Raw genomic sequence first — 12,284 nt, 5'->3', positions numbered from 1 at the left:
GACCCTGAGATCATGACCTGAGCTGAAACCAAGAGTCAGACACTTAACTGACTGAGCCCCCCAGGCGCCCCTCCCTTCCCATTTTTGAAATGACATATTTCCTCTACTAATGACCTGGGCCATTTCATCAGCCCAGCGAAACAGGTTCATTTTTTAGCAGCAACTTCTTTGGAGCCCCAGCTCACGTCTCTCCTGGACTTTCAATATGAGATTTTAAAATAGTCCTGTGGCTTCCTGTGGGCTATTTGCTTTGAAAGCAGGTGAAATTTCTATTTATTTCTATTTTTTCCTAACAATATTTTTCAAGAGTTCCTCTTACTAAAAATGACACATTTCTTTGGTTCTCCCCTATCACCAGGAGGTGAAGTTTAAGCGAGTGTGGGTGTTGAGGTGGGAGGTTTACCCAGATATTTCCTGTGTAAGATCCAGGTCCCTTAGGACCAAGCCCCACGTGTGTTCTTTGCCTGCGGGCTCTGAAGCCTTGGTGTCTGCTCTAGGAAATGCTTACGTGTCTCCTTGTCAAATGTGCCTTCCGTTCTGTGTCTGGATGAGGTTATTTCTGTTCTCAGGAAAGATGTCATGTTGGGCACACAAGCCAACGTGGGTAGATACAGGGCCCCTGGTCCAGGGGTTTCCCGGATCCGCATTGGCACAGCCCTTCCCTGGCAGTGGCAGTAGCATTGGGAGGAGAAGAGCTGGTAGATATGCCTGGGCAAGCAGAGCGGCTGAAGGTCCGGCTCTCTGGAAGCAGGGCCAGTTCCACCTGCGGCTTGGCACAGGTCACCTGGATGCCAGTGTTCACGGGTCTCACCGGACAGTGGGTGCCCACTCATGACGTGAAGAACGGAGAAGTTCCCCCTCAAAGACCTCACTCCCCCTGGCTTCTCGCTCCCCATCCCAAGCTCAAGGCTGGCTCCACGGGGCCCCCTTAGCGAGCTGAGATCACAGTCACTCCCATTTGCAGGTTCTTCATGATCTTCTAGGGACCACCTGTTTCCCTTCCCGCTTTGTTATCAGTCTCCTTCCTGAGCCGAGCCTCGAAGCCTTCCGCATAGTCCTTTCTGACCCTGTGTCCTCTCAAACCTAGGACCAAAGGCATCCTAGAAGTGACATTTCTATTTTATCTGGATTAAAGTACGCTGGGCATTATGGGGAAGGCTGCTATCGTCATTCTTGTTCGTGAATACTCACGCTTCCTGTTGGTTATATACCTAGAGGTGGAGTTGCTGGGACACAGGGTGCTATTCACCTTTAGTAGCCCCTACCAAATGCTTTTCCAAAGTGGCTGAACCAACTCACTCGCCCGCCTGCCGCTTACGGCAGTTCAAGGTGCTCCACATCCTCCCCAGCACTTGGTGTCGTCGGTGTCTTTAACGTCAGTCTTTCTGACGTGTATGCAGTAGGGTCTCATTGTGGTTTTAAGTTATATTGCTCTGGTGAATATTGATGTTGGGCATCTTTTCCTAGGCTTACCAGCCATCCTGCGTATCCTTCAAAAAGTTTCTGTTCAAATAGTTCACATATTTTTTAAAGAATTTTTAAAATTTTATTGTATTGATTTTGAGAGAGAGAGAGAGAGCAAGAGCATGCACAAACAGAGTAGGGGTAGAGAGAGAGGGGGAGAGACGATCCCAAGCAGGCTCCACACTGTTAACACAGAGCCCAACACAGGGCTCAACCCATGAACTGTGAGCTCAAGACCTGGGCAGAAACCAAGAGTTGGACATTTAACCGACTGAGCCACCCAGGCACCGCTACATACTTTTTTAACTGAGTTATTTCTTTCCTTACTTATATCTGACTTGTGGCATTTTAAAAGTAAACATTATGAATAGCGCTGCTTTCTCAGATGTATATATATGTATACACACACACACACACACACACACACGCACACACACATATGTATATAGCAAACATCTCCGAGTCTTTGGCTTATCTATTCAGATACTTGATGAAATCTTTTTTTTTATAAATTTTTTAAAGTTTATTTATTTTAAGAGAGACAGCACAAGTGGGGGAGGGGCAGAGAGAGAGGGAGAGAGAATCCCAAGCAGACTCCACGCTGTCAGCTTGGAGCCTGATGTGGAGCTCAGACTCATGAAACTGTGAGATCATGACCTGAGCTGACACCAAGAGCCGGACGCTCAACTGACTGAGCCACCCAGGTGCCCCAAGTCTTTTTTTCCCCCTCTTTTTGAGAGAGACAGAGACTGCAAGTGCGGGAGGGGCAGAGAGAGAGAGGGAGAGAGAGAGAGAATCTTAAGCAAGCTCTGCACTGTCATCTCGGAGCCCGATGCAGGGCTCGATCTCACAAATCATGAGATCATGACCTGAGCCCAAATCAAGAGTCAGATGTTTAACCGACTGAGCCACCCACGTGCCCCCTTAATGATGGCTTTTGATGAAAAGGTTATTAATTTTAATGAAGCCCACTTTCTTTTTATTTTTTCTTTAATGGGTAATGCCTTTTATGTCCTGTTTAAAACATGCTTGCTCTTCCCAAGGTCATGAAAATATTCTCCTATGTTTTCTCGTAGAAAAGTGTTTTACCTCCCTACTTCAGCCCTGTGATCCACCTTGTGTCAATTTTTGTGTGATGTGTAAACTAGACGTAAAGGTTACTTTTCTCCCAAATAGATATCCAGCTGCTCCAGTACCCTTTATTTCAAGACAGTTTTCTCCCACGGAACACCAATGGGGCTTTTGTTGTAAAGCGTAGCAGCTTTATTCGTAATAGCCCCTAACGGAAAACAACCCAAATGGCCATGAATGAATAAACAAATCGTGGTATATCCGCACAACGGACTACTTCTCAGCAATAAGAAGGATGAACTGTGGATAGGCACGACAACATAGATGGATCTCAGAAACACGTTGAGGAAAGGAGAATAGAGACAAAAGACTCTGTACCGTTGGGTTCCATTTACATGAGGCAAAATGAATGCGTGGTGATCATGTCAGAAAAGTGGGTCACCACATTCACAGAAGGGTGGGAGTGCGTTGACTGGGTGGGCTGGTTGCAAGGCACTGCTTTTATTCTTTGCACAGTTACCCTGGCTGCAAAGGCCAAGGGAGGACATAAGCCACCAGGGTAATGTTACCGGTTTGTGTCTCAGCTGGGCTTTTCCCATTCCTGTTCCGAGCAGGACCATATCAGGGCATCGGCTATTTTCCGTGGAGTCCTAGAATGCGACAAGTCCCAGGGTCCTAAGACTTGGGCTCTTGCAGCAATCTTGGGACTCATTTGGCCAAGCCATCTCGTTTCGTAGATGACACAGCCACAAGACAGGGGCTGCAGACGTGGAAGCTCGGAGTAACGTATGCCTTCGCTCCCAAGAGCTGAGAGAACTCCGGCATCACCCTTATCATCTGTGTCATTGTGGCTGCGGAGGTTTCGCGGATTTTCTACATGCCAAGCACTGGGCGAAACATCACCTAACTAATCCAACAGGACTGGGGTGAGAGGCGCTAGTGTTAGCCCATGGTACGGATGAAGAGTTTGGAGCTTGGATAGGCCCAGGCCGGACAGCCGTGTCTGCCTGACTCAGGGCTGCCCGAGTCTTTATCCCCTGCCACTCTGCGCCCCATCCAGGGCTTCCATTTCTCAAACATTTGCTTGTTATAGACCTTAGCATTCACGCGGTCTTCGAATAGTAGGGCCTTCCTGTTCTGGGAGGGTCTGGACCACACAGCGTCCCTGTAAGTTCTCCTTGCCTTCTCTGGCCACATTCATATGGGAGCTTACTTCCATGGGCGCAGGTGTGGAGGGCGCTCGCTCAGAGCTCGCTATGGTGCTCCTCTCCTCTCTTCTCTATCTTTTAGGGTTTCTGTGCTCTGTGTTGTACGGGGCCAGTCCCCTCGGGGCTCCCCTTGTAGAGCCTGGCCTCGAAGGGTGGCGTGAGGCTACATTTTGTACGGACCTATAGAAGGCTCGTGAGCAAGTGTGAAAGATGACTCACCTTCACACACGCCCACAGTTCCCGTCACCCTCTGAGGCCCAGGATTCATGTCCCAGATTTGCTCAATCTTTCCCCATTGGGCGGAGACTTTATAGATAGAAGTGACACATTGAGAAGACATTCTACACCAACTTGAGATTTCTTTTCCGCCCTGTGGACCACGAGGCCGGGTTTGTACATGTGTGCGTGCGTGTGTACGTACGTATTCACGGGGTCTGGGCCACGGCTTCCGGGCAAATCTGTGCTGTAGGATTCGAGGGCGGTGGGGCTGGGAATTTATTTTCTTCTCTACTCGCTTGGCCCAACTCCCTTTCCTGGGGAGTTGTTGCTTTGTGCTGGTGACAGACCTTCTGTTGGAGGGCTGGTCTTTCTCTGGATCTGAACCCAGCTGCCTGCAGCTTTGTGAAGACTCCAAGAGACACAGTCCCAGGGGGTCTCCAGCCTAGTGCAGGGGAATGTTATGCCCACTGGGACACCCATCATGGGCGAGGAAGAACTGGCCAACACAGCCCAGAGTCAGGGACTTCCTTACCCTACTTCCAAAAACCCTAGACCAGAGGCAACCCTCAGCAGCCACCTGGCTACCCAGCTTTCCCGGTGGAGAGAAAGGCAAGGAGAAACCGGGAGAGGAAAGAAAGGAATAAGGAGGAGGAAGAAAGACGGAAGAAGAGTTCCCTTTCATTGTCTAGGCTGTATGCCCTCCTGGACCCTTCCCTGAGGAAAATGTCCAGATGGGAGCCTGGCGGACACCTCATCCCTGAAGAAGCACTTGCAATTTTAGGGGCTGCGTCCAGAAAGGGTCTTGAGGTCTCTATCTTTAAGTATGATCATGGAGTTGTCTCGACATATTTTTTAAAGAGTATTGGGGCCAAAAGTTGGGTCCAATGGGCACAGTCATAAATATGGGACGTTGATTTATGTATTTATTTGTCATTGCAGTAAATTGATGGATCCCCTGCTGTGCTAGACCCTGACGTGCCAGGGAGCAGGACAATCGTGATCCCTGCCCTTGGGTCCCAGGCAGTTTTAGGGTAGGATTTCCAGGGGAGCTAGGTGCAAATGGATGATAATCAGGGAGTGGAGAGTGAGGAGCCCGGGGGAAAGAGCTGTGGTAAGGAGTCAGGACTCTTCTAGACCTGGGGTCGGTGGACAGACTACCACCCACCACCTGATTGGATTAACAGCTCATTCACCTACATATCATCTGTGGCAGCTTTGGGGCTATCATGGCAGAGTTAGGTAGTTGTGGCAGAGACCATACAGCCTGCAAAGCCTGAAATACTTACTTTTCGACCCTTTACACAAAAAGTACGCCAGCCCTTGACCTAGACTCCCATCCATTTTCTGGAGCCCCAAAGTCCTTAGCACCGTGCCTGGTATATGTACTTGGTGCTCAATAGATATTTGCTCTGTGAACAAGTGAGGAAGTGTCTATGCAGGGGCAGAGTGGACAAAGGTGGGACATGGCAGAGAAGATCCAGAAGGATTTGGTGAAGGAAAGGAGGAAGGATGGGCAGAGCAAGAGGCAGGCAGTCAATCCTCGTCGATCGCGTCTTTGTGATTTTGCCTACTTGCTAAGACTTATTTGCAATCCAAAACCCACTGACTGTGGCACGGTCATCTGTAGACGTGCACGGATCAGTGACAACTTTGAATTGCCCCCCTGGCTTGCACGAGGCAACGTGCTGCCTGCTTCTTTCTGCTTCCACACCGTCAACAACTGTCCTTTTCGTGGTCTATTTAGTGCCACGTTTTTTTTTTTTTTTTACAAGTTTGTGCTTTTTGTGGATGATTTCACTGGGTTTTTTTTTTTTAATGTTTATTTATTTTTGAGAGAGAGCGATTACACACTGGGGAGGGGAAGAGAGAGAGGGAGACACAGAATCCAAAGCGGGCTCTGGGCTCTGAGCTGTCAGCACAGAGCCCCACACAGGGCTTGAGCCCACGAACCATGAGGTCATGACCTGAGCCAGAGTCGGATGCTTAGTCCACTGAGCCACCCACATAGCCCTGATTTCACTGTTTAAAATGGCCCGCGAGCGAAGTCCTGAAGTGCTGGCTGGTGTGATGGGCCTCGTGGAAGAAATACAGGTCAGATAAGCTTGGTTCAGGCGGGAGTCGCGGTTCCGTGTTGATGAACGAACGGCATCTGTTAAATAAGACGTCCTTAAACGGACCCGCGTGTAAGACAAAGTTGCGTACTGATGGGTTGATGATAATGTTGTGACCAGAGAACCTGGCGGGAACTGACCCTGTTCTCGCCTAAGAATGACAGTTCTGTGTTTGCCAATTCACAGTTCAAGGCGACTTTATAGAACATTACTGAGAATGACGAGAATTGCCTACAGATCAAGTAAGCGGCAAGGAACAAAGTCCGTTAGAACTGACCGAGCGAAGAGGGGCACGGTGTGGGATGAAGGTGTGGGGTGCAGACTGGGCGGTGGCAAGGAGCCGGGACTCTTTGGGGTGTGCCAGGGCCGGCAGCCATGAGGCTGTGGGGACAACCACTGGGATGTCAACACTTTGAGCCAGAGGCCACAGCGAGGACCAGGGACCTGCACAGAGAAGGACCCGCAGAGATACAATTGGAGATAAGAGAGGGTGACCCCCTGGTCCCGTGGGGATGTGGTGTGGGCAAACGCCTCTGGGAGAGGATTCTGGGACCAGGAGAGCACCCCAAGGTGTGTGGGGGGAGGGTGGGCCTCGAGGCTGAGAGGCTGTCTGTCCATCCTTCCGTGGCATGGGAGACAGAGCGGACAGGAACTTTCAGCCAGCACCAGGCTCCCCGAACCAGGCACGGGCACCCGTGAAGGTGTATGCCTGCAGCCCATGCCCCGAGTTGCCCTCGGAGCAGAGGAGCCCTGCACTGGGTGCCAAGCCTGCTCTGCAGGCCAGCTGGCCATGGGCAAGGTCAGGGGCAGGGGGGCCTTAGCAGAGCAGGGAGTCAGGGACGGGGGGGAGTGGGGTGGGGGGAGACACTGGGCCAAGGCTGGGGGCTTCAAGGGGAAAGTCTGCCCCAGGAGGGGGCGTGGAGAGGGAACCATAAAGGCCCCTCTACTCAGAAACCACCCCCCTGAGGAGGACTGGCTGTGATTTAGAACAGATTTCATCCCTACCGCCGGATCTGGACGTCACCGGGCAGAAAACTCCTCCCCTCCCCCACCTGAAGCCCATCTTGTTATGTCAACGTTCTGTTTGCACACAAATAACCTTTTATTGGCATTAAAAAAAAAAAACAACCCAACTATTAAGTCATAGGTTTTCAAACTGGAAAGTACCTCAAGAAGTCCAGTTCCTTACCTTGGAGCAAGTAAAGTATTATCATTTCTACGTTACAGAATAGGAGCAGGGGGGCAGGGGCCCGAAACTGCCAGATAAGAAGGGGCGGGTGGGGACTCCAATGCAGGTCCCCCTCTTCCTAGGGGCCCCCCCTAGACCGGCTCAGGCTCTCCCTTCTCCTTCTCTCCACCTGGTTTTGGGACTCTCTCCGTCCGATCCCTGATCTTCTCCAGCAAGTCTCTGTAAGGCTGCCTTGTGCCAGCTGTGGGTTGGTCTCTCTCCTCCCACCCCTGCTAACTCGGGCCTCCCCGTGCCCCCCTTCCCAGCGCTCTGATCCCAGGCCCTGCCTCTGCCACTCTGTCCGGGGCTGCTCTCCGCAGCCCTCGAGGGAACTGGCAGCTGGGGGCTCAGACACGGGTGGGCTGCTGCTCAGAGTGGGGTTCTGTGGCCCCTCGAAAACAAGCCTCGCTCTGTGCACCGTGAGGCCAGCTGCCGGGGCGGGGGTGGGGGGGGGCAGCAAAGGAAAGAAAATCTGTTGTAAAAAGCCCAGGTGAAGGCGGCCAAGACAAATATACCCAGCCAAGGGAACAGGAGGGCTGGAAGATTCCAGATGCAGAGGCCTCCCTCCGCTGCCAGGCTCCATCCAAGGAGCTGGGTGAGGGATGGAGGTAAGGAAAGTGCCAGGGCCTGGTATTCTTAACCTGCTGCCTTCTGAGCCCAAGCAGGAACCGTTTCCCTGGGGATGGGCCCTTATGGTGGGGGGGTGGTGAGGAGGACTCACCCCAACAACTCAGGCTTAGGTTGGAAGCCTCCCGCAGCCCCGCAGGGGGCAGCTGGGGAAGGGGCGTGTGGACAATGCCAGGCTTTGTCCCAGGTGATGGGCAGCCGCGGCCCCTGCCCTTCTGCTCCTGGTCCCCCTCCCACTCTGTCCAGGCCCCTGCGTTACTCACTCCCGTGTCACGTGGTCCTTCTGTCAACACCGGCTGAGCGAGGGGGGCTGGGGGAATGTGTGGGTCCTTCCTTTACTGCTGTTCTGGGAACCAAACCTGGGCCTCATGGAAATGTACTCCCTGAAAGGACAGCGCAGCACGGGACGTTTACCCAGGGCGGGCCCCGGGTGAGTCAGGGGGCCACGCGTCCTGGGAGAGATTCACGCCTGCAGGTCGCAGGCGCGAACAGTAGGGCATTTTGCTGCCTCCTCGCTACTGTCTCTCCAGTTCCATGAAAGAGAGGACAGAAGTCTCGACAGACAAAGTCAGCACAAGGGTGGGGGACCCCACGGGGCCGGAGCAAGTCTGTGGACCTGGTTGGGCAGAAGCCCCGAGGGCTGGTCACTAGGCAGAGGCTCTGGGGTCTGCACCCACTGCCTCCCCACCCTGCCACCCCTGCTGAGTGCTAGAATCAGGCACAGACTGGCCTGATGCCAGGGCAGTGGGACAAGAGCCTCAGTGGGCAGCCTCCCTGTGTGTCGGAGGCCTCCTGGCTGTCACTCGGGGGTCTTTTCCGAATTTTCAGAGGGCTGGCCTCTGAAAGAGAGAGATGCCACTGCATATGCCCCCCAGAGGGAACTGGGGTGATAGAGTTACACTCAAAATAAGGAAGAACTTGCTGGTAATTGTGAAGTTTCTCTGAGGACAGATGATGTGCTTTGGAACACGAGGCACCATCTCCTTTTAAACGCACTCAAACAAAAGCTACGGCAATCGCTTTGGACAGATGTCTGGAGAGGAGTCACCAACTGGCTGGCTGGCTCACACAGATAGTCTTTAAGTCCCCGTCCTCGAAGCTTTTGAGTCCTAGTAGCTTTGACAGTGACGTGCACCTTGACAAGGGTCTTAATAGCACCGAGCCTCAGTTTCCCGATCCGAAAAACAACTTGTCTAGGCCGCATCGTGGTGGGGACTCAACGTGCTTTGACAGCCCCGAGGCTCTACTGACACACAAGGCTCTCACGAACAGAGGGTCTCAGTGAATATGTGTGACTGTGGAATGACCAAGGTCAGTGGTTGATGATAACGACGGCAAGACCCCAACATCTACTGAAGGTTCGTGAGCCTCTAGTGTCAAGCGTTGCCTCATTGTCCCCTCTATCAACCCTCAGACTCAACACACACACACACACACACACACACACACACACACACACACACACTTTGCAGGCTCACGCACATAAGTGCACACACGCATACGCCTCCTCCTGTCCCAGAAGTCTTTCAGTTTAGGTGGGGGAGCAAATCTTCCTCCATTTGGCTTTTACCTTTTTAAATTATTTATTTATTTTAAATGTTTACTCATTTATTTTGAGAGAGAGAGAGGGAGAGCAGGGGAGGGGCAGAGACAGGAGAGAGGGAATCCCAAGCAGGCTCTGTGCTGTCAGCATAGAGCCTGACGTGGGGCTCAGTCTCACCGACCGTGAGATCGTGACCAGAGCCGAAATCAAGGGTCAGAGGCTTAACTGACTGAGCCACCCAGGCGCCCCTGTCTTTTACCTTTTCTTAAAAGACTGACCTCAAAGATCTCTTCTAAGTTCTTTATAACCTACTGGCTCTCTTTGGGCTAGACTTAGGGGCCCCTTCTCACCTGGGCCGGTATTCCCTAAAGCTTTTCTGTAACGGTCTGTTTTCTCGCTTCCCTCGCCCACCAGGCTGAGCTCCTGGAGGGCAGGGTCTGTGCCTCCTGCATCGGCAAAGTGGGGCTCTTGGCGGTGAAGGTCATGTGCCTCAGAATCGAGCACCCCTGGGTCAGAGCCCCAGCCTGCCCTTGACCGACGGCAGGAACTTGGCCTCCCTGAGTGTGTTTGCTTATCTCTGCAATGGGGATAATAAAGTGAGGCTAATCCCACTCAGAGCTGTGGGGATGGAAGAAAGAACACACGTGGGGTGCTTAGCGCGTGGCTGGGTAGGCGGTACACGTCCCATAGATGGAGCCACCGTGACTGTGACTATAGAAGCAACGCCTCACACACCGTGAGTGACTGAACGGATGGGACAGGGCTGAACAAATCGACACCTCCCTGTCCCCTGCCTGGCAGGGCCGGACTCATCACAGCCTTCTACAGGGACCCCATGTCCCCACAGCAGAAAGTGCACTGTGTTAGGGGTCAAGGAACAAGGTGAGCCTCTGAAGGGCAGGGCACTCAGGGACCAAGGGGGCCAGGCTTTTCCTTGGGTCCTCCTCCTGCCCCCCACCCCGTCCCCTGCAGCTGCTCTGGAACCCTTCAGAGGCCCCAGAGGGAAGTCCTTGCCAGGGAGCCTCGGAAGGTCCCTTGTGCCACGGCCACCTCTCCGTGCGCTCTTACGCAAGCCTCACTCCCAGGTTGACCGTTGCTTCTTGAGTTTGTTTAAGGAAAGCGGGCAGAAGGAGCATGAGAATTGGAGCCACTCATTGTCTGGCTGTGGCTGCAGCAGACACAGGACAAAGCAGCCCATTGAAGGCCGGAACTACCCAGTCCCATAAACAGCCTGCCGAAGGGACACCTCGTCCCACATTTACAAAAATGCCCCCGGGGCTCTATTTAAAGACCCGCACACTGGAATAAGCACAGGTAGGTCTATTTCTGATTGTCCACATGGCCCTCTGGGATCCTCCCTGAAGAGTGACTCCGCTTCCCTAGTGACCCAAAGTAACCCCGCACGCCCACCCATCCCCAGACATTTTAGTCTCTTCTGGGTCTTTTTGTTAAAACAAATAGCCTAGTCTATTAGGTCTTTTGTTGTTGTTTCTTTCTGAAACATGGTTTCTCTGAGAGGTCTGCGTTCGGACCAAATATGGATGTTCAAAATTTATTTTTTTTAATGTTTTTTTATTTATTTTTGAGAGAGAGAGACAGATAGACAGTGCAAGCTGGGGAGGAGCACAGAGAGGGAGACACAGAATCCAAAGCAGGCTCATAGGCTCTGAGCTGTCAGCCCCAGAGCCCAACACGGGGCTCGAACTCCCGAACGGTGAGATCATGACCTGAGCCGAAGTCGGACGCTTCACCGACTGAGCCACCCAGGCGCCCCTAAAATTTAATTGTTTTGATGACATCAGGTAGCAGAGACCAGGATAATTTTGGGGGAGTGGCAGGCAGGGTGGGCACAGGGTGTGAAATACAGGCCACCTGCAGACTTGGAGCCCAAGATGATCACTCTCCACCTGGCGGAAAGAACTGAAAGTGCAAATGAGGGGCGCGTGGGTGGCTCAGTCGGTGAAGCATCCGACTTCGGCTCAGGTCGTGATCTCATGGTTTGTGGGTTCGAGCCCCGCGACGGGCTCTGTGCTGACAGCTCAGAGCCTGCTTCCGATTCTGCGTCTCCCTCTCTCTCTGCTCTCCCCCGCTCGCATTCTGTCTCTCTCTCTCAAAAATAAATAAACGTTAACAAAATTAAAAATTAAAAAATAAAGTGCAGATGACAACAAAACGGCCCCAGGGCCCAAACTACCCACCTTCCCTCCGGCCACGCATGGAGACGGAACTGGTGATGGCAGGGACAGTGCCAGTTGAGACGCTGAGCCTGGCATGCGTGTCTTATTCACCCATCCTGGGTGGCATTATAGCCAGGGATGGGTGAGGTCTGGGGTCAGGCAGATAGGTGTTCAAATCCTGGCCACACCAGACCAGGCAAGCTTCTTACCTGTCTGTGCCTCAGTTTCTTCACCCGTATGAGAGAATAACGAAGGAACCAACTCAGAAGGTCGTGACAAGGATGGAATGAGGTGATGTTTGCAAAGAAGTTAGAACAGTGCCTGGGGCTTGGCAAACAATCAATTATCATTCCCACCTTAGAGAAGAGGGACCAAGGCTTGCGGAGGTCCCGAGACCTGCCCAAGGTCCCACAGCCAGGCCACGGTAGGGACGCGATTCAGTCCCAGACCAGCTTGGTCCAGAGCTGGTGGGCTTGTCCCACTCTGCGCGGCCAAGAGGAAGGGGGTCCCAACTGGATCCTGAGCTGAAGTTGCTGAGGGCCACCTTGCCTGCCCTTTCCCATGCCCACCACCTAAGGGGGCCCAGGGAAATAAGGCGAGTCCCAGGATTGTCGGTTGTAACACTGACATTTAGCC

Source organism: Lynx rufus, unplaced genomic scaffold, assembly GCF_022079265.1.
Source record: "Lynx rufus isolate CCGP_SWC_20201006 ecotype Redwood Valley unplaced genomic scaffold, mLynRuf1.p SCAF_21, whole genome shotgun sequence".
Lineage (NCBI taxonomy): Eukaryota > Metazoa > Chordata > Mammalia > Carnivora > Felidae > Lynx > Lynx rufus.
This window is presented reverse-complemented; position numbering follows the sequence as displayed.